Genomic DNA, 23,723 nt, shown 5'->3' with positions numbered 1-23,723 from the left:
AAATTATGCAGTCGACCATTTTAATCACTAAGGAATTTAAGATACTGAAAATAGCGTCTTATATAATATATTATTTTGTCGAACGCAGAATAATACTCTATTACATTTTAAAGTCAAGCGAAATCCAAACGCGAACGCTACCGTAATCTTTATGTTTTCAAAATTTCGCATTGAGCTGATTACAGCAATGTTTATGCAAAAAAAAAAAAAATAATAGAATTTCTTCTTACAAACTATATTTGAATACATAATAAAACGTTTACATGCAAATATCTATGTGTTTTGAAACGAAAAGTACACGCTCATACACACGTGCTAACATACGCACTCAACCGTCTCGTCGTATAAATTGCCCATAAATATTAAAGTATATCACTCGGGAATTCGTCTTTTACGAGTCACGTCTGTACGAAGGTAGAGGTTTTTCGCGGCCATAAATTCGCGTGGGACTCGAAATGGATTGGATCCGACGTATTTTCACGGAAATATACTCTATAATCTATGTTGTGTATATAGCGTACGCTATACTTAGGTTCTGATTTTTGTTAGTTGGCAGTCTGCAGCTGATTTTGTAGCATGCATCTGTTACAAAAAAATATCACTATTAGTCACGTTTACTGCCGTCAAAAGCTACTAAGCAATAACTCCAAAAACGCAGTTTTCCAGGAAACTATAAAACCGTTTTTAACATTAAATTAGTTCGTAAAGTAAAAATAATAATTCTGTTAACATTAAAAATATAGTATATTATAATAATATATCGTACAAGGAAACTATTAAACATAAAAAATAAGTTTTTTCACAACTGTTTATTCTTATAATGGACTTACTGAATGTTACATTTATGAATCAGAAAACAAAAAGCATGTATAATGCTTCTGATGTGACGAGCCAAATACCTTCTGATATCATTGGCATCTATGTTAGTAAATCGATTTATATGTGTTTTAAAATTAAGATATTTGTTGCTATTACAATTAACTTTAAATTAACTCAGATTTATTTATGACAGTTATACGTGAGGTAACTGCGTATCTACTGACTACTACTCCGCTCCGTTCATCGCTAGTGGTTCGTATAATATTATATACACTGCAAACATAATTATTATTATGTATATATTGTACCAATTTTTTATGTGCCTATAATACATTAATATGTAACGTATATATAATTATAAGTAATATATTACCTAGAACGTATGGACTACATATATGTTATTATATTAATATTATAATATACTGTTGTAATGTTATGTTGTAATGTTGTATAAGAAAATATTACAATATTTCACAGTTCGCGTCGCCAGAGATTTGACCGACGACAAAAACAATAATTATTATCGCTGAATTTATATAATTATATTATATTATATGTATATATCTAAAAGGTGTACCTATCACTCGTACAATGCATTTTATATAATGATTATATTGTAATATTTGCATGTGTATTATAATATATTACTATACATGTTTATTAGTGTGCGTGAAGTGTTTACGTGCATTGCGGTGGTATAAGTTCACGAGGCACATCCGATTTCTGCTTCAGCATCACTTCCCGCAGTCCACCCACTTGGTAAACGCTTGAAAATATTATGTTTTCAAACGCTGCCACCACAGTAATTAATTTTCGCACTCGCAGCATTTACACCACGACATTAATTAGGTACAGTTTATAAGCCATGATGAAGAATGGTACCTATAATATGCTGTCCGTTAGTCTTGAGTATAGTGTATATAATAGGTATAATATAAGAATTAAGTGCATATAAATCGTCCATGGGTGAACTCTTATATGACGTGATGTGATACACGCTAAGGGATAACAGCCGATAGTTGGCTTGTTCTAAAGCTTTGCACCGATAACCTTATAATATGACCATATTGATGATGCATGTACTTTGTTGTATAATATGTAGCTATTACTATATGTACCTACCTAAAACTGTGGTAAACAGTAGTGAACGGTGGTAAACCGCAGTGGTTTGCGATTAGAAATGAAATCGGGAGAGAATTTCGTCTATTTAAAAACATATCCCACATTTTTTTTCTAATTATTTTAAAATAATTAATGTAAAAAATCATAAATATTTGTTATTAACTACATCTTCCTGACCAATAGAAACGTAAAAAAAAAAATTCACAAAATATAAATACTTTCAATGTACCTGCAAACCTATTTAATGTGCTAAAAGAAAATAGTATTTTTATACAATATTTTATTCTATTATTTATTTTGGTTTTACCATTTACCCAAAATAGAACGGTTCGTATGATACATTAAAGTTGAAAGTGTTTCTATTGACCCTGTTTTCGGTATCTATTTCAAATACCGTAATATAATATTGAACATATTATAGAGCATCAGATCCACGGAATTTTATCGCTATACATATATGTATTTATGAAAAAAAAAAACAGAAACTAGCACTAATATACAGATATATAGTTACAAGTAAATTTTGTTCAAGGCGAATATGTTTACATACGTCTCGGTTAAAAACGAGGGTTGAAGAAGTTATGTGTACGGTGTAGGCACCAGCAATATGTATCGACCCGTATCAGACTAAGACCTTGATAGTTGATACCGTCAAGTCATACGTATACCGATGTACATGTCAAATATTTCTTCTGGATAAACTCGTAGACTATTTCACATGACCTCGTCTTTGGCCCATTGAGTAGATCACTGTGTGGACGTTTTAAATTTGAATTTAATGATAAACCATTACATGAGGAAAAAAACGTTTCTAAGAGTAGGAGAAGAGTAAGAAAGTGGATCACATTGTTCTCAGAAAAATGTCTTTCCACTCTTCATGTTTAGTTTTTCTTTTGTTTCTTTTGTTTTCTTTTTTTCTCTTTATGTTCCAATTATACGCAGAAAAAATCACCATTCTGGTTTGAAACACTTTGAATAAACATAGTTACAAGACAAATAAACATTGACATTGATCGGTGGTCACCGACAGTGTTGTGGCAATATAAAGGACGACCCAAGAGGCCTTCTTAATTTCATTCGATTTGTATTTAAATAAGTTCATAACTAAATTTTGATTGTGATGAAACGTAAATTACGTAAAGGTGTCATCAATATGATGAAATATGAACTATTTATGTCATAAAATTGTAATATGTATACTAATATAATAAATAAATATATATATATGTGTGTGTATTACTATATTGTTGATAATATTATTTTCATATTTTAATTATGATGACACGGTGGGCGCTATGCTAATATATTGGTAAACTAATTATAACAACATACCTATGTGACTGATTTATATCATTTATATCAGTATTATTAATATTGACAAGATAGTCTCTCTATATTATATATGGTTCCATCTGTATATACAATTATAATATCAAGTATTTTTAATAATATATTATGTTATATTATGGACCACATGCGCACAAATAGTTCCTACTCCTCATATATGTAGATATGACTATGCGGATACACCAATAACTACGTTATAACCGCTATATACCTTCATAATAATATATTGGCTTATTCAAAATACACGCGTAATGCGTGCGTGTGTGCATGAAATAGTATTATATGTATAATGTAAATATATTATATTGCATATACCTACACAGATATTATAAACATTTGGCGCTCACGTCTTTTTACCACGCCAAAAACATAATATTACTGTAATACACCATATATGTAACGCTTGCCATTTCGGCACGTCGTTGCAGGGTTTTATGTTACATAAATCCATCGAAATTTCGTAATTGCGGTGGTATTCATCATCATTGTATTTGGCTATGGGTTAAGTATTATAGAAAATTGATTACCGCGTTAGTTACGATAATTTATTATACGAGTGTGCATTATACTGTGTATAATAATATTGTGTTAGGCATTATATTATACATTACACAGGGCGTTAATAATAATATATTAGAAAAAAGATATTTGTTCTTTAAATTTTAAGTTTGTGAGATGTTATTACGAAATGTCAATAATATTCTGATTTTCGCATAATATATTTTAATTAAGTGGGCTCCTAAATATTTTAAACTTAAGAAGTATCGATCATTTTGATTTTTATATACCAAATAATATTTTATTATATTATTATTTAAATACAAATATTGAAAACATAATAATATTACATTAATATCAAATATAGCTGTTAATATCCCAATTTATCTCTTAAAAGTTTTTTTGTCAGTACAACTACACGTCTTATATACGCAGTTGCACACACTCGTATTAGGAAGATATTATAAAAATAAATATCAAACTTTTATACATCAGACTTTACACAACCGAATTATATGCAAAAATTAGAATACAGAAATTCTCATAAAATTTATGAATTAGATGCTAGTTACCCAGACTTATATACTTATTGAGCACTCTGTTTATTTCATTATATTCCATCATATAAAGCGCATGCATTCAAATATAATTAAACAAGGTAATAAAGGTAATATGGCTGGTTTTAATAAATCGTCTGTGCTTAACTGGTCAATATTCTTTATAATGTTTTTAAATTAATACAACTTTCTGTTCTTCTTTACCTAATTATACATTTTTGCATAATGTATTTCTTATTGCGCCAACGTATTGTACTCGAACAATAACAGAGTTTTACATATTTTTTCCAAAGATTTCATAATAGTAATTATGCATAACATTATATATTTATGTATATATATTTTAAGCCTTTAGCCATTTTTCCTATAATATGTCACTGTTTCATTCTATCAATTGTAATTTCTTCGTTGAACTCTATAGAACACTTAATGTTACAAGAAACTCCGAAGAATAGAAGACAATAGGAAATTTTAAATTTTGAAACTTTGACCAACTCTTTGAGAAACCTTATCAAACTGACATATATTAAATACAACTCGAAAAACTAAATCATCATCTTGTTAAAAGTTTTAAAAGTGTTCTCTTTCATTGCTGAAGAAAGATGAAATATCAAAACATACTTGTTCTAGAATAACCTAATCTAGTTTATAAAATACAATGATTTAATATTAAATAATACACTGTATTGTTCATTTTACCAAACGTACTTTTTAAACCCTTTTTGATGGATTCGTTTTAAACTATACCAATAAGTTAAAATCACAATTATCTCGTTTCATGAGTTAGCACCATAATCTGTTTTATACTTTCTATCTGCCGTGCTAAATAAAACCTAACCATTAAAAAAATTATATTTTTTAGACGAAAACTTTTGCTATTTGGTTGTCGGTATGATAAATTGATTGTACATAATACTTTGTTTTTAAGACTTATAGAATAGCAGATCATACATAATTTTGGAAAATCGTCGTTTTTTATATATTTTATTGAAAATAAATTCAATCTTTAATAATTTTTGAAAAGAGAAGAGAAAAGAAAATTGTCTTGAACTTTAAATCATCATTAGCAACTATAAAATATACACATAAAATATATCAAACAGATACATTAAAACATTGTACATGTTATTATATTTACTCAAATAAAATTAAATAAATAGTAATAATGGAAGCCAATTCTACAGCCCTGCAAAAAATTTACGCAAGTTAGCATGTATATTTTTTATTTTCTAGATTGTCTTATTTTAATTTTACATAATCACATTTTGCATGTATTAAGTCAAACTTTCGAAAAGTAAACGCTGACTATTGAGTTCACAGCGAAATTAATTAAGTATAACTATTAAATAAATCAACTGACGTGCTTATTAAAATATTCTTAAATATCTACGTAATTCATTATTTCGTCCGACGCACAAAATAAATAAATCGTTGATGACAATGATGACAATTATAGTAGAAATTAAAGAACCCCTTGCACTGATGATGTTTGGACTTCACTCATCGATGGCCATTTTTCGTTATCTCAACAAGGACAAATAGGATGGAGGGAACAGAGAATCGTATTTATTTTTCGGAACAAGCTTATTGTTTAATACAATTTAAAGGAACTTTTTTTTTTTTTTTAATATAAATTTCATCAAAACTGTTCAATACCAAATGTCAATATTGTTATTTACTCACAATTATAACTCTAGATACAATTTAATAAAAAAAAAATCAAGCCATCAGGCATCAGAGTAAACTCGATAAACTAAGTTCTATGAGAAAAATTCCACGTACCTACAGATAAAAGTAACGCTTAGAATTACATTATTGTAAACATTTAAAGAACTGTAATATTCATTTGGTATTCACATATGGATTTTTGCATTAGAAAACTCAATTACAATGCATCGACGGTGTTTCCGATAGTAGGAAACACTACTTTTTAACCGCTATAATATTTCTGACGAACTAATTATGATGATTCTACGTATAGATATGCACATATAACTGTGTTGTGTCCTACAATATTCTTAATATGTACAACTATTTTATAATTCGAGTGGCGTTGGCAAACATTCAGTAGATATATAAAGTCCAAGTAGAAAATCGATTTCACGCGAACTTTTGTAACGCAAAAAGTGTAATTACGCGTTTGCTACACAGGAGCTGTGTTATAGGTTAAACTTTGTAGAAATGCCTCTCGTTTTTATGGAAAAAAAAAATGTTCACCTTTTTTCCACCTCACTTAGCTGTTCCCGTAAAAATAGAGAAAACAAGTACGTGGCAATAATAGTATATATTATGATTTATGATATACATATACACTTAGTGCATACGTCGTACATACGAATATATCAATATATATGTTACCGTCAATGATGTAAATTAGTTAATAACGTAAATGCCTAGCCAATATTATAAATTCCTAACATTAGTAGTCGATATTGTCAATGCCTAGGAATTAACTGACAACATAGGCAAGGTTGTAAAATTTAAATATTTTGTTAACACATTTAGAACTATGATTAGGAACTTACTTTAATGTCTAATACTGATAGGCAATGTTGATAATTATGTTTAACGAAATATTTTAATTAGGTCAGAAATGTATAAATACAAGATAAATTATACATAATTAATAATTATTTATTTTCACAATCTCCAGCAGCCTCACGAACCGTAATTTCTTTTACTCCGGCAGTCGCGATTGTTTTTTCATAATTCAATATATTTTCAGGACACGGAACGAGTTGTGCTCTAGTGAACCTATTTTTTAGCATGCCATACTCCGTACCTACATAGTAATTTATTTTAATATTGTTATTAATTTATTTTAACAATTAATTTTTATTGTACTTACATAATTTATGCATATCAGCTTCATATGAAACAATGACCGCCAAAAGATTAAGGGGTGAGCCACGTGCTCTATCCACGTCAGGTATAAGTACTCTTACAGTAATTCCTACTTGAAGTTCTGTAAACTTAGTATTAGAATACTTCATCATTTTTTGTGCTTGCTTTTAAAGGTTAGTTATGGCCCTTTGTCTATGATTATTAATTTGATCTTTGTTCGAATCTAAGATATTACAAAAATCCAAAAATGTAAAAAGGATTAGATTTATCAGCTTTATCGTACGTACTTATTATATCTAGATAAATCGATTTTACAACGCAAGAATATTTTATATTTTTGTCAATTATGCCTGAAAAATCCCGGAGTTATTGTCATTACCTAGGAGATATTTCTAATTGCATCATTGACTGATTATAATAGACATTAACGATATTTACTAGTCAATATCGTGTACTGCCTAATTTGATCGGCAATATCGTTATTGACTAGTCATTAACATTAATTCCTTAATTTACGTCTTTGCCGGTAACATATACAACTTGTACTTTCAATGGACAGATGTATTAAGTCCATCGTGTAAGAAATTGTTAGATATAGGAAAAACGACCATGATTATTATATTATAAGCCCGAACTGTTTTGTTTAAATTGAAATTCGTAATTTTGAAGAACATTAATCAGAATAATGATGGTCGGACCTGCGAGTTACATCTTTAAACATTTTTAATATTCAAAAAAAAAGAAAAAAACAGTTTTATTGCCTTAAAATTATTTTTTATTTTTGCTTAATGAAAATTATTATCTTTTAAAAGTTAAATGTTGTTTTTTCGATGATTCACATATTTGGCATAGACAAGGTCATATAGGTAACCTAGGTATTTGATTCAATATGCTTTTATAACAATATTATGAAATTATGAAATAAGCGCACATTCTAAATATTATCTTAAACAAAAATGAGTCATTTTATAATCTGTAACTCCGTCTTTGTTTCATAATTATTATAATAAACCACAACCAATACTGTTTTGATTACACGAATTTGCCGTTTCGGAATAGTCACGAATAATTATCACAAAACTGCGTGGAAGCTATTTTGCTGTATAGTAGGTTTCAAGTGTACTCCTTCGTCGAGACTGTTCACTACAACTATATAATGTATGTGTTCAGTTTGAATTCAATAATAAATAATTGCACGCTAGAAACGATTTTGAGCGAAAACGAAGTGTCAGCGCACTCGGTTGCTATTTATAAGGATGCGTTATAATAATTTATTCATATTATGATACTATTAATAATTTATATTTAAAAAAATCCCCTTTCTCCATAAAGCACCAGTAACATTTGATTTGCTACCACATTCAATTAAACGTTTATAAGTACAAATTGTTTGGGGAGGCAAATAACTGACGTCTATGTTGACTTTTTCGCCACAGAAAAATAAAAACAATATACCTACTGGTAGCCATCACGAAATATTATAAATAATATATTATATTATTATATTATAAATATTCGTAAAAATCCTTGTGCTAACCGTATTATATTGTTATTAATATATCGTGTTGAAATTTGAACAGCTTTTTAAGGACATACTCAAGCAGTCATACAGTATATTTTATATTTTATGGAGCCTCAATACTGCCTGCAGACAGTATCATATATTATAAAAACTGACAAACGTCTGGCAAACGATTGTAATAATTGTGTTATTGTGGTACAACACACACCGTAATATCACATTAACGCCGAACTAGCAATAATAATGTATGTTTCGTTGGAACTTGTGGGTTGTACTTATGAATGACAAATGTGACGCACATTATATGTTTTACGGGATAACAAGTAAGCGAAAATTATAAAGCACACGCGTTGTTATAAATATTATTATTATTAACCTAATCAAAAACTCATTCGACAAACAATTATTTCAAATTATAAATTACTGGTTTGGTTTTTGGTGGTTTTTAATGAGAAATCGTTCGAAAAGCGTACAGAGGTAAAATATATTATAGGTACTTTAATTATTAAACTTGATGTTGGTTTTATACGCTTAAGTTTATTTCTGTATTATATAATTATGCGTTCGATGTAGGTAATTAATAATTATATTACAAATACGCCGACACAGTGGCGTGACGAAGGGATTTGGATGTTTTTATCCCCCCCCCCCACTCCAATTTTCTATTTTTATACTTTGAACAATTTACAATTTATATTATTTATAAACAAACATTTTAAAAACCTATTTAAAGTTTTACTTACCCCCCCCCCACAACCTTTTCATTCATAATTCTGGCTATGCTGCTGCCCTACAATTTATTTACTATATGTAATATACGTCATTTATATGTTACAGTGACATATAAAAATATAATACATTATACGATAATTCTTTTGTAAATCATAATATTATTACATAGGTATATGTATGTTATTGATGGTAAAATAACAACATTGTATACATAGTTAGGTACCTAAACTATACAATGGATTTGTCAAGCACATTGTATATTAACATAAAATCAAAAGTTAACAAAGTCAAAATTTTTATGACGTAACGAATAAACATCATATATTAATAATATTTTATTTTATATGGGAATATTCACTAATGTTAAAACCTTTACATTTCAACAAATTTCACGTGATTTTAGTAAATAATGTAAAATTCCGTGTACCGTCAGGCTTTATTTTTTTTTTTTTTCGAGATAATAAAGTATTTTTTTTGCACGTTTCAATCTTTTAAAATATATTTTATTCAATATAATAAAGAACTTTCATTTTAAATAAACCAATTTCATATAAATTAAAACAATAATTACCTATCATAAAAAATTGAAACATTTATTACTCCACACAGAGAAACATATTTTTCATCCCTAACTTATTATTATATTGTATAAATTACCAATTATGAAATGCAAGTAATTATTGATATAATATTATGTATCATTTAAAAATTAAATATATTAAATACTAATTTTCATTAAGTTTTCATCGGAAAAATTATTATACAAATTTAGAATAGTTTGCAAGACTATCATGTAATACTCCATAATCATATGTTTGACAGTAAGGATATAAAAAACTGTGTCCATTTTTATGTATCAGTATATCACCCATTTAACTATTTGTATAAAGTGTGAAAATCTTAAATTGGATTTCCGTTAAAATCTATACATTTACATTTATCTTGTCTAATCAAATTTAGTAACGTTCTATTATATCCGATATCTATGCCTCCATACAGTCTCTTAACAGTTATTATGTAAAATATTTATTGTTCAAGAAATATTATACTTTGTAAAATACGACGTAACAATCAAGACACATTATAAGAGTATGTAGGAACCTCCATTATAGTGAATTAGTGACCAACTCAATAATGGGGTTCAATCGAAACCTACAATTCAGAAAAGCGACGTTTTCGGTATATTTTTTTAGGTTCTACAGGTATTTAACAGCATAAAATACTTAAAGTGTTTATATAATATTAATACCATACATAATAATATTTATAGACCAGCTGAAATTAATATTTACTTAGGGTAAATGCTCGACCATACACTTAATGATTTTAAAGCACAACTTTTAAAACAATTTTCAATACTATTCGAGTTCAAAAATAACTCAAGCTTATTTCTTTAATTAAATATTCACTATTAATTATTATGATAATATATCATTCATAATTCAAATCGACAGTGAATTTACTTAACTAATTTATTTTCAGCTGTCTTATAATATTCGTGAAATAGTGTTATAATTTTATTAACTTGGAGAAAATTTGATATTTTTTGGGACGATAATTGGTTATGTTCGCTGTTAAATTATATTTTACATTTTACGAGCCATAGAATGCTAATGAAATATAATTTGATCATCTAATTTGAGTTAGCTGAGCTCAAAATATATTATTTAGCTTGTTATCTTTAGTCCATTGACAACTAAAGTTATAGGTTTATATTCTAATGTTTAATTTGCCTCATATTATATTAAAATTATCTATAAAATTTGAATTTTATAGTTCAATCGTAAAGATGAACATTTACTTTGTGTCGGCACAAAATCTTCATTTTATATATATTTTTTTTTTTCAAGTATAGAAGGTGTACATAATTTACATCATTCATATAATATACACGAATTTATTATGTATATACTTACACAATATTGATTAATTTAACGCATTATTTTTCGTTTTACACTCTCCGTATTCCTGTCCGTTTCGATAACACACATTCGCATTACTAATGATGTCTATTAACTTATTGACATTTCGTTCAATGAAAAACGTATTCTCTGTGCGTTGTTCACTTATATATACCACGAAAAGCGTCTGAATATACCGTCATAGCTGATGATCACGTAATGGTTATTTCGCTGCATTGTCTTTTTTTCGTACAAAATAATAATAAAAATAATGTAAAAAATGTTCCTACCTACATAACAATTGTATGGTGAACCTCAAACAAAGAGAGCTATACAGAGTGTATTCCAAAGTCAATGAAATATGCACCATAAGCTTAAATATTCAAATGAAGTGCATAAATTTGCATTGGTATTCAAGTATCTTCAGTGACAGCATAATTTAAACATCAACTAGGTATTAAAAAATATATTCTATCCGCGCACATATATTAGAGACATTAATTATTGTATTGTGTCATAAAATCATTGTTAAAAAAAAATTCTTTGATTGTATGATGTTAAATGCATTTAAAACTGCCATATTGCAATAAACATAAAGATAAATTGATTTAATTCAATAATAAAAAATAATCATATTATATTACAGTATCTATAGATGGTGATACTTAGAAGTGAAATTGTTTTCTCTATAGTCTATACCAGTTGTATACTATACATTAGTATTAATTAAGTAATTGGAGTAATATAATTTTTTATAAAATAATTTTCTGATGGTAACCATAAAATTACAAGTTCTACTTAATTAATATACCATTTGTAGTCGTTTATTGACGGCTAACATGATCGACCTTACAAGTTTTAAATAATTGATTTTTACTTGCTATTAGCCTGTTCACAAAATATATGTTTGTAATACATTACCTTTTCATTACCCTATTATCATTTTAAAAAATGAGAACATTTTTTTTCACAGTTAAATTTTATTGAACAAATTATATTTTAATAAGCTCTTAAAAATGTTTGATCGTTGTTTTCTGTCTAAAATAATAATAATAATAACGAAATTGAGTAAGGATAATACGGTATAGGAATAAAATATTTATGAATAAAAAGCTATACCTATTTAACTAGATAACATGGGAACGTCAGTATTTGTTTTTTTTAAATTATGACAGTAAAATGCATAACGCCTGCACAATATAGTTATTCATGATCAAATTTTATATTTTATCCAATATATTAGTACTCAAACGTACGAAAATGAGTAACAGGCAATACAATTCTTGTAATCATCAGGTCATTCGAAATACTCCTTATGAGTATTTAAATTGACAATTTTACCACTATTAAAATAAAATGAATAGAACAAAAAAAAATTTCGAAAGAAAATCAATAAGTCGCTAAAATAATATAATGTTACTGTTATAAAAAGTTATAACAAAAACAAAAATAAAAGTGTACTAATACCAAGCTATTGTTTTTAATTTTAATGAATAAAAAAAAATTAAGTTCAATTGAAAAAAAATATGATATTTTTCTCAAGTTTCGTTTATAAAACTGAAAATGTAATTAATGACTGTAACCTAATTATAATAAGACAATGATTTTTAGAGAAAAGTATTAATACGTATAGAAAATCAACTTTAATAAGAACAAAAAAAATATTTAGCGACTTAAAAAATAAATATTTAAAAAAATTCTCAAAGTATTAGTCAAATCGAATTATGATTGTTTTTAAAGTTACCACAGTAATGTTTAAAAGTCGCACAAAAATTTGAATCTTACTTTGATTGGGTAGTATTATTAACTTCTTCTGGCAACGTTTTATATTATACAATACGCATATTACATTATTTCAAATCTTTCGCAATATACTTTGTTCCCTGAAAAAATTCATCACTGGAAGACAGTATTAACCTTTATAACGACTCAACGTGCTATATAATTTGGTTACATTCTACAACGCTAAACATTAAATATCTTAAGCCGCATACGTCGGTATAGTATTATAAAAAAATTATAATTTTTATTACATTTATGAACTTCCACTGTTGGCAAAAGATAATATTATACCATTGTACATTCCAACGTTTTGGCGTATCCACAGACGTCTACTATTTGTCTGGTCCGGTCATATAAAATAACCAGCAATTGGTGGCATACGTTGTCCTAATTTCGGAGTTATTCTTATTTCATTTTTTGTCTTTCTTGCCCAAGTTTCTGAGACAAAATTTTAAATACTATACAATTGCAAACTAGTATAATTATGATATACCAGACTTGAAAACTAAAACAATAAGTGTCTGCGGTGGTACGACAAGATTGTAATGAACGGTACAACTGTCTTTTTTTTTCGAAACCCGACCCGTATGTTTTACTGTGTGTACACAACACAAACGAGTCTGTCCCAAACCGGGTGGTAAGTCGACGAAAACATGTCTGATATATCAGTTTTTGGAAAGCCTAATACCCGTATATATTGTGAGCACTAACAACTAGACAACTCCGCAATAAAACCGAGAAGACGATAATTTATTGCAATATAGTGTCAAAAAAATGATATTAATTATAGGTAAACACCAAATAGAAAATATTATATAAACTATAAATTATAAAACAATAACATAATACTTTGTAGGTAGGTACATGACATAAGTTTTTAAAAAAACGAGAAAAAACATGTCATCTTCTGAAACTAAAAGTTGAATAGGTCGTAATGATAAATAATAATACTGTTCGTCGTGAAAGTCGAACTAATTCGTTTCACTGTCTATAGTTAAAATCACTTATACACTAAAATAATTAATATCCATATCGAGGTGAGATTTATATATGTATATAAATAATTCTATTGTATCACTTGAATGATACATTAGTCGAATTTACGTATTAAAAACTATATTATCAAAAAAAAAGCAATATGATTTATTATGGAGTTTTCAATAAAATAATAACCACGAACAAAATCTTCTTTTTTACACGTTTTATTTTTTATCCCAAACAGCTTATTACGGCTTATAAAATATAATCCACCAATGCGTTACTGACTATAAGTATTATAACAAACCTTTAAAGTTTGATCTGACAAATTCTGTGCCAGTCATTTATACATTTAAAATACCGACAGTCAACAACACTATATGAGTATTCGGAAAAGCTGATGAGGTTCAGCTGTGTGCCTATATTATTATACCGTCAGTTTGATTCGATTTTCCATTAGAAAGGTTTAGGTGTAAAGCGCGTATTCTTGTTAAACCACATTATTACAATAATACATTATAACTGTAATATTATAAATGGAAATCTAATGGAAAAAATATTATTATATATTATTTATTTTTATTTATTTTTTCTTTCTTTCTTTTTTTTTTTTTTTTGATCCACACAAAATAGGCCATTGAGTGCACAAGTCACAAATTACTGACTATAGCTAACTGCCGTGCCACACCACACCCCATAATATAATATAACTGCGCAACCCAACATTTCCCAGGAAAAAAGTAAACAAAATGTATAAAATGCGGTGCTAATGACGAGCTGTATGGATGTATTTTGGTTTAAGTATACATCATATGTAACCCCAATTCAGAAGAAGTAAATACATTTTAGGATTTTTTTTCTATTTCTGGATTTTCTACAAAGAGGTCAGTAACTGAATCTTAAGGTACCTACATAAATCTCTGGTCGATTTATGCTACAATCAGCTTCGTTGGAAATCCAAAAAAAAACAAAATTTGTAAAATTAAATTACTTCTCTCTTCATTAGGGGAATCATCCACCCAAAATGAACATCAAAACAATTTCTTTTGCAGAAAGTTTTAAAAAATGTGTTAGGTATTATGTTAATTTTATTTGAATTGATTTAAAACTATTATAACAGTATAATATTATTGACAAAGTTTATTATTGGATTATGTATGTTAGATGATTTAACTCCATAAAACAATATTTAATTCTTATCGTCATCTGGATTGAAAAATAACTTATGGTCATTTAGTACAATATCAGTGCATATTTTAAATCCTAAGAATTTTTAATAATAATTGTGACATAATATTATTTAAGATAGTATTTTAAGAATCCTTAGCGAGGATTTAGTCTTAAATTCGGCAAACATAATAAAAATCTGTTTAATACAGGCGTATTCACCAAGTATTATCTCCCCCGTCCTTTCTTTACAATTAAATTAATTCAAATTCTAGTATATATGTATGTATATATATATATGTACTTAAACATCACATTTTTTCAAATGCTTGGATTTTTTATGCTATTTAAAGAATGTCCTGTGTCAGGGGCGTACTCAAGGGGTGGGGGGGGGGGGTTAACCCCCCCCCCCATTACCTCACTAACCGATACACTCTTGTGCGTTCTTGCGTATACATAATATAATTCACAGGAGCAATTTTCTAAAAAAAATTTTTAAGGGAAAAAATAAACAAATATATTTATTTTCAATTTTATATCAACATGCATTATACAACGATTACAAGCATTATCTGTTAACAACTGTATTATGATAACCAGATAACATTTAAATCAAACATAAATGTTCACGGTTCACCGTTAGTGATTACTGGTTAGTATTCTCTTATCAGTACTATCTATTGTGTAAAGTGGTTATCGTATGTGTGTTATTGTCGTAAAATGTTCAACCCCCCCCCCCCCCCCCCCCTATTGAAAATTTCTGAGTACGCCCCTGTCCTGTGTTGATTCAAACTTGAAGTTTCTTTATATTATATTTAACTATTTTTACGGTGTTATATTTTTAAGACCTATCATACACTTAAAAATAAACTAGATAATATTTTACGCATATGTACGTTCGTACGATATTTTATATAGGTAATATTTAGGCGGTCTGGTTGTAAGGATATTAGAAAATATTTCTATGATGTACCTATTCGATTGATTTTTTCTTGAATCCGCGTAATAATTGTGGTGTAACTCGGTCGTTGTCATCATCTTCGTTATAAACAATATTTTTTCAGAAGCACCGATGCGTGAGCGTTTGATGATATTACCCGTCCTACGTGTCCTTGTCATCGCCATAATTATTGTGTTCTCTTCTCAGACCAAACGCTTTTTATATTGTGTTTAAAAAAAATACTGTAGACATGATATTTCAGTCGATATTATGCGCTGAATATGATGTGTTTGATAAATACGCATATATATATATATATATATATATATATATATATTTTATAAGTGATTTTCACTAAAAAATCCTTCAAGTCAAGCATTTTCTTAAAATAAAATAAATGAAAAACACTCATTGGACTTATATTTTTGTTGAACATTTGTTTTATATGGTAGACTTCGACTGTGAACACATCACATCACAACACATCACAAGTACCTATCCGACCATGCAGAAAATCTTTGAATACATAATAATTCAAGACAAATAAAGCTAGTTTAATTTTTGATTTTTGATTTTTTTTTTAACTAGAGATCGGCTTAGGCAAGATTTTTATGAATGAGATTGCACATATACCTATTTCTTGTGAATTTTACCCTGCAAATAACTTAATAATAAAACCATATTTTATAATCTTCTCAAATATACTTTTATCTACGTTTAATTTTTCATCTATATTTAGGTTTTTTAGTAACTTAACTAAACTACATTAATTACAATAACAGCATATTTTCAGGTACTTATAATATTTTGTATTTTTAGCCCTTTGATCATATTTGGAGATTGATTAATTGGTTTAAACTTAATTTGATATTTATTTTTCTATGCTTACATATTAACTTGAACAATGTTATAAAGGAATAAATCTACCTATCATAATAAATGTATTCATGATATAGATGTTGACTTGTTTAGTTTAGATATCTTGGGTAAATATGAATTGTTATACATTTTTAAATATATCCTGATATCTTATTATTATGGTTCAATAAATATAATATAATAGCAAACACATCATACAATTGATTTATTGCCCTGTGATTATTACTTATTATGTACCTATTATCATTACTGTACTTTTCCCGACAGAATTTGAGATAAAATTTAAACATCTACCTAGATACCAATGATTTTAAGTATGATATTAAATAGTTTATCACAAAATAATTAACGCCACCGGTATAATATGATTTTGAAAAATTTTTCCTATAAACACTATTAATTAATATAATGCAATAATCTATTGGTGTTAGATCGCTTGCAAGTGGCGCCGTCAATTATAGCCCGTTCCAAAAATTATTTCTATATATGTCACTGACAGACATAATACTATCGGAAAATACGAACAGAACACAAAATACCAATTCGCCATCTCAGTTTATGCGTCTCGTTAGTATAGTTTCACTTGAATGTGGCAAATCCGGAAAAATGGCATCTAATAACATAAGCCTACATTACGAAATAGATCCAAACAGATTAAGACTTGATCGCCACCATAATGCTACGCCATCACTAATCACTATACCCGAACAATAAACGTGAAATACAATGGTATATATACCATATCTATACATATTACATATGTCATACAATATTATAGTTACAATTGTACAACGTTATCCTCGCGAATTAGCTAAAAAAAACTCTAAGAACATTAATGAAATATGTATTTTTTTTACATTATATTTTGAGCTAACTACACAAACATCATTTTTAAAAAGCTTATCTATAGTTTTTAGTATTTTTAATGACAGCAACGTGTAGAAAATAGCAATTAATTTAGGTAGGTACTATTCCAAATCATAACGTATTTTTTTGTTAATCTTAGTACCTACGTAAAAAGTCTCTCTACCGTACAGATGAATTAAATTCTCCTCGCCATTGAATAGATAGCACTGTAATGGATGTATTATATTTAAATTCAATGGTAAATAATCACACGTGAAAAACGATTTTGAGTGGAGAGGTGCATCAGTATCTATGTTTAAGGAAATTGTATTATTTATTCGTGTTGCTATTAGTAAAAATATATGTGCGACTATCATTTGTGAAAAAATTGCATGTATTATAATATTTATATATTTATTTCATTTTAGTATATATAATTTATCGTATGGGTGGTTGATTAGGTTCATGGTAAAAATAGCTCAAAATTAGCATAAGTGTTTTGAAAATTATATTTTGTGTATAAAAGATAATAATCATGCACGTAATGACAAAAAGTTTCAAGTCCCTAAAATTAATATTATTTTAATTACCATATAATAACAAAAATCATCAGAAGAATAAATTTAAATACTTAATGTCGTAAAAAATTAAATTCGAACTCTCAAGCAAACTAATGTAGCTTTATTTTAAACTTTTTTCTTTAAATCTAGTGTGAACAATTCATTAGAACTCTAGTTTAAAATTCTTGAACATAAATTAATAAAAAAAATTAATTTGAAGAATGTTAACTACAATATAATTTATACATTTTCGTGACTTTAACAAACTTTATGAATATTAAACGGCATTTTGTACATTTATTTTTATATTTTTAATTTCCTTATAAAAAATTTCAACAATTTATCCTTTAATTAAATTTCAAAGTTTATCGACTCTTAACCTAACCTAACCTAACGATTTTTAAAACAAATATTCCTAATATGTATTGTTTGTTTGTATTAGACCAACATTATATTTTAAAAGTTGTCAGTAAGGTATTATTCTTGTTGTAATACTCAAAATGCTGGATACATTATTATAATACTGTACTGAGAAATCTTAGGTTACCTAAAGTGTTTTACTTTTTAAACCAGACATCTTTCTAGATACTTTAAATCTTTAAAAAGGAAAGAATATACAATTAGATTTAACGAGATTTCAATTCTATATACACTAATTCCAATCATAGTATGCGTTTGATCTTGAATTATATTTTGTTTGATTGTAAAAAATTATATCACATAATAAAATATTAAATTAGAGCATAAGGTAGTAAATATTCTTTTTGTATATTGTTACAATCTTATAAAACCTAACCTTAAAAGTTTTAGATATTTATAATACCTAGGCAACTTCTTATTTCTTCATCAATTAAATTAATATTTCATTAATTTCAATATTATGTCAATAAATATTAAATTCACACCTTAAAAAATGTATATACAAATTCATGATTATTATTATTATACTAGGTAATATTTTTCAATAAATTATTTTATTGCTATTGACTTTACTTAAAATACAAAAATGTACTGTCTACAATAAATGTAATAAAATTAGGAATTACGAACATCGATAACAATTAACAATGTTAATGGCATGCATGTAATGGTAACAGTTTTAATAAAGTAGTAATAGAGTGTATATAATTGTAATTTAGTAACATATTATTTAGTCAACTAATACTGTACCAAAATGTAGTCGAGGGCCCGTAATAACAGTTTATAGTACCTAACTTGCTGACTATCCCTTATGAATTACGATACCCGGGTTGAGAACTTAAACACTTTACACACCCTTATAAGTTATAATGCATCTTAATTGTTATGTATCTTACAAGTTATGTATACACTATTCTAAACACTACGTATTTTACATTATTTTTGATAGACACATAAAATATAGTGTATTATACATTTATTTAGGTATAAGATGAATATAATGTTAATCATTGGATCTTAACGTATACCGGACGTAAATATTTATACTCCATAAACTCAACAATATTCTATGTAGTTTGCATCAAAAAATAAACTTAACAAACGATAGCAATAAAACATTGAAATCAATATTTTATATTCTTCAAAAACGTTATTAGTAACTGAAGATAATATAAAAAAATAATATTTTAAAACACTTTAATAATCAGTGGAAAAAAATGTTATATAAAACACTTAAATTGTGAATATATACTCATCTACATATATCCATTTTATTTAGACCAATATTTTTCGTCCACAAGGTCACGAATAACTTTGAGCGAGTAACCAAACAATTAAAACGTATTGATATGTAAGGAAATAATACGATGTACCTAACTAATATGACTTGTTAGTTGTTTTTAATATTATAGTAATATGAGTGAAAACAAATAAATAAAGAATACCTAATAGTTTTTTATTTAAAAAAATTAACTGTTTAGGGAAAGATGGGTTGTCGTTAAACATAATTTTCAAAAAGGTCATGTGAAAAATTGGATAAATATTTTGGGACACCAAAGGTTGAGAACAGCTATTTTAGACCGCTAATGTGCGCAACTGTCTTAAAAACCACCTATCTGGTGACACATAATATGATGCACGACTTACTCATAAGTTATAATATAGTTTAGTAAAATTCTTGCGAATAGTTTCAGCTATGCAAAGGTCATTTCATATACATATTATATAATAGGTGAATACATAATATATGTGTGGCCATATGCTTGTGTCTGAGTATATCTATGTCTCTGTATCTGTGAATTATAAATATATATAATATATGCTTATATTTATGACAATGAGCGCAATGCGACGTATGCGAAATGCGAGTGTTGAAAACAAACGTAATATTTTTCAGCACTTTAAACATGTGTTCATAACTATTAATTCAATGAAAAATCGTTTGTTACCCACAGGAAAATGGGTATTAATATTATATTTAGAGCGAAAAACAAGAATAATATAAATTTCACATATTACTGCACCTACCAACTTAATATAGCAATTTCGAGTATAATTTGAATAACTCGGTATATGTATTCCTTTTATGGGTTATTCGTGTTTCATTATTCATATTTATTACGGTAAATAAAATTGTTCAAAAGACCATTTATTAATATTTTCCTTCATACTTACACCATTTTCTCAACACACACGCGCATATTATATTATATGCATACATATAAGTACTTATAGGACCTTTCCAATATCAAATACGGGAATACCTTTACGTGTATCATATTTTATCTGCATGTTTACCCTTACGTATTTGAATCTTTAATTTTATTTAAATAACATGTATGTATATATTATTTTGTCCTTTAAAAAATTTGAGAACATAATTTTACAAATCAATATACCCAAAAACCCACACGAATCCTTTACAAAAACAGTATACAGCACAATATCAACTAATAGTAAAATTTCAATTAAAAAATTAAATTGTAACAATATTTTACTCTCAGTTCCTAACCTAACCTCACCTGGCATAGTTTATGTTTATGTTAATAATAATTAATTTAATTTAATATCCAATGCGGTGATTAAAAAAAAAAAAAATAGTAATAAATCGTGATCAATTTTTAGGAGGAATTTTTAAAATCAATAAACATGATAATAATATAAATAGATACCTACATTTTTATTTTTATAATAGAAACTAAACTTTCATATAAGTAGGTACTTTCGTATTTGTTAATAAGATACCCAAAAATTAAATTACAGAAATAGGTATTTATTATGACACAATTTTATAGTAACAATAGTAGTTGAGTGTGCGTATGCAGTTAGCAATAAAAGAAGATACCTGAAAGTTAACGTCACCATTTACCTTAGGTGTTTAATGTTTCCAGTGGTAAAGAAAAGGTAACCAGGTAGGTCTCCATGATAACATTATAAAGTTCAAACATCGTTGATCATATCGTGCGAGTGTCACCTAGCAGATGTGAAAAAAAACTTAAAAGTATATTAAATACAGTAATATATTTGGGTGAAGCTTATAATTTTTTTTTTTTTATTATTTTAAAAGGAATAATATTTACAATCTATACAATTTGCACAATATTAAATTTGATAACATAGGTAATTATACTTAATATACTACACAGTATATTTACGTATTAACACAAAATGTTATTGTCTAACCAATTATATACGTTGAGTTTAATAACCAATTATAATATACGTAAATAGGTGTGGTACTAAATCGGGCGGAAATTAATTAAAACTAGTTTGGCTCGATGTCTGATAAAATTTAAATCTCTCCCGAACAAAATTCCTACATACAGTTCAGTTCTAATAATTTTTTATTGGCTACTATACATTTTCATAAACGAAAATACCTATTAAAATTTAAGTGATTAGACTGTAATTATGACTGAAAGCCAGCGAATAAAATAATATAACGTTACCGATTACAGGAATCCGACCACGAGATGACTTTGTATGTCATATTTAGTAATATACGTAAATATTTATAAATAATATTAAAATATCGATTAGTTAACTTTCCGGTCATCTACAAAATGGGTCACTTGCGGTGTGAAACAAAGAAAACTGCAGCATAAGAATTTTACCCTTACACTATAAACTATATATTATACACTGGTAGAACAGCAGTATCTACTGAACGATCCTAATAACCTATATATAAATAGTATATTTATGGTGTATTGCAGAAGTCGGAAAATGTTGAACACATTTCTGGCCGATTGTCTTTGCCTTCGTCTCGTGTGCCTTGACTTTTCATCCCCTCACCGCCTTTGGTACACTCTTCGCATTATAAAACCATCGATTTCTTCCGATGTTTTACCTCACATACATAATATACACAACTGCCACAAAATATAACGCACATTCAAACAACCATATACTCTCAATCCGAAAGATAAAAGGAATTTCTCAAAAGTAAATAGTGCGTTTAATAAACAAATAACTCACAATATCGTCGTACTACAATATTATAAGAGACTAGAAGTCCCAACAAATCAGCATCATTGGGCGAAAAGAGAATGTACGATACACTTCAAAAATATAGCATCAACAAATATTGACAAAATTTAATGTAATGTTTTGATTATATTCTGTTTTTAAACATTCCGTCTTATGCTCAAACCCTTCGGCAGTTATTTTCGATAAATTATTTCTATAAGCATTGGTGTGAGCTTTAAGTAACAGAAAGTACCTTCGGTTTAAACACACAGAACATTTTCTGAGATCAAGACATAATATAACCTACCTATAAAAGTATGGGTTACTATGAGGGCTTAAGTTATTGTAAAATTTAAAATAATATAATTTTTCTGATTAATAATCTAAAAACTATAGATCATAATATTATACTATTTTAACACAATATAATTTAATGTGCTTAAATTCTTAAAAGACGAATTAAATATTTATATATCTTTTCTGATAAATTTGATTTTCTATATAAACGAGAAAAACTAAATACAAAACAATAGAAAAACTAGAATATTATTATGACAACCTGTCATTATGAAATTTTCGATTAACTAATTTTAAGCATATATTATGAAACTATACTATTCATACCACCTTACTCTTCGTCAGTATTGACTTTTAAGTTAATAATAACATAATATATCCGATAACTTTGTGAAATTCAACCTACCGTATAGTAGATATGTCAATTACGTATAAGCTATATTAGTATATTAATATAAATATATAAAAAAGCATATCCTAGAAATAGTGCGTCTGGGACTCAGAATCATTTTCGAATACTCTAATGATTTAACATCGAATTAA

General features: G+C 27.3%; 1 protein-coding gene across 3 annotated transcripts in view; it reads left to right on the top strand.

Moving 5' to 3' along the window:
- LOC107163534 (octopamine receptor beta-2R-like) overlaps positions 1-23,723 on the top strand; it is a 192,380-nt gene that overhangs the window by 96,304 nt on the left and 72,353 nt on the right. The gene's annotated exons all lie outside the window — the stretch shown is intronic.

The sequence above is a fragment of the Diuraphis noxia genome, unplaced genomic scaffold (genome assembly GCF_037042655.1).
Source record: "Diuraphis noxia isolate RWA-SAM2 unplaced genomic scaffold, SU_Dnox_SAM2 contig0005, whole genome shotgun sequence".
NCBI classification, from domain to species: Eukaryota; Metazoa; Arthropoda; class Insecta; order Hemiptera; family Aphididae; genus Diuraphis; species Diuraphis noxia.
This window is presented reverse-complemented; position numbering and strand designations above follow the sequence as displayed.